The sequence below is a fragment of the Mus caroli genome, chromosome 4, assembly GCF_900094665.2.
Source record: "Mus caroli chromosome 4, CAROLI_EIJ_v1.1, whole genome shotgun sequence".
NCBI classification, from domain to species: Eukaryota; Metazoa; Chordata; class Mammalia; order Rodentia; family Muridae; genus Mus; species Mus caroli.
The window spans coordinates 20669436-20671056 of NC_034573.1; the positions used below are offsets into that span (position 1 = coordinate 20669436).

The 1621-nt window shown below is 27.3% G+C and overlaps 1 non-coding gene across 1 annotated transcript; it reads right to left on the bottom strand.

The window, feature by feature from the left end:
- Positions 1-354: 354 nt before the first annotated feature.
- LOC115031081 lies at positions 355-457 on the bottom strand. Its single transcript, XR_003836646.1, has one exon. It is a non-coding gene; the product is annotated as a U6 spliceosomal RNA (small nuclear RNA).
- Positions 458-1621: the final 1164 nt, after the last annotated feature.

A 1621-nucleotide genomic window follows, 5' to 3' on the forward strand; every position in this document is an offset into this window, starting at 1 on the left:
TTATAGATTATAATCATAGAGAAGTACAAATCACATTCTTCTAATGCATTAATCTCAGAATAACCACACGTATTAAACTAAATAAAATGTGTCTATGTTAATTTTCATTAATGTCAATTTTCAAGTGTTTTGTTGTAGTAGAAAATACAACAGAGTGTTTAATATTTTAGCCAGTTTTAAATAAGTAATATGGTAGCTTTAGCTTATAAGTATAGTTATATACTTTCAGAACCTTTTCCATAAACTCCTATACAGATCTCAGAAATACCTGTAGCTCTCTCTTCATTCTTCCTCCTAGGATTTGCAGTTTTATTCTACATTTTATTCCTTTTCTTTTCTGTTTTTTTTTTTTTTTTAAATATGGAAGGCTTCATGAATTTGCATGTCATCCTTATACAGGGGCCCTGCTAATTTTCTCTGTATTCTTCCAATTTTAGTATATGTGCTGCCTAAGCATTCAGTGCATTTTATTTCTATGATGTTTCCTTCACTATATATTTTATATAAATGGAATTAAGCAAAATTTGTATTTTAGTGTATGATTAAGCATTTTTTATATTCTAGCAGGTACCATAGATTTCCTAATTTTCATTTAATATTCATGTAATATTCCATTATAAAGATAAGAATAAAATATTTAATAGAAATTCTAAAAAGAAAATCTGTGATTTGTGCAAAAATAAAATTCTTCTGTTGTAGTTGAATGTTAGTGGGACATAATAAAAACAATTTATTTTAATATTTTATAGTCTTTTTAAAGCCTGGGGTTAAGATTATATTCTGATAGAGTCCAGAAAAATGAAATGCTGCCTCTATTTTAGAAGTGCATTCCCTTATTGACATAGCTGCTTTTGAAGCATGAAACATCACAATTCAATAAAAATAAGTCGATGAAGGAACTTATAAAATGTTTCCTAAGTTAAAGCTTTCTGTGATAAGACAACTACTTGTGGCAAATACATAAATCTTATACCTGACAACAGCACAAAACATACTCAAGACAGAACATACATATTTATTGATATATGGTTCTTTTTATAGATATAAAGATTTTATATACACAAACTTTCACATACATATATAAGGTCTATCACTGTATATGGTTCAGTGTAAAGATAAAAAAAAAATCTCTTAGGCAGAGAATAGATTTCCATGATTGACACATTCATATGTAAAAGCATCACCTGTTTATCTCAATAAGTTGAATGCAAATAAATAAAATAAATGAATAAAAATAAATTTTAAATTAAGTATTTAAAGGTTGGAATTATTTTTCAATAGGAAAAAGAACATGAAAGTAAACTTTTCATTGACTCTTTCTTTATAGGTATTCCTACCAAAGATTCAAAAATCGCTTTCATTCTACTTACTTCATCAATGATTGATATTTCTTGTCACCAGCATCTAGTTTTATGGACATTTTAACAAATGCTATTATCAAGGAATAGAGCGAAATGTTCATAGAAATTGAATATTTGAACTATTAAGTCATGTAGAGCAAATATCATTCGTGAACTTCCAGTGTGAAGAGCAACACAGAATTTAAAAACAAGTGAAACACAGTCTCTAACCTCAGTTTAGGGAAGAATATATGTGATAACAATATTCCTACTAAAAACAA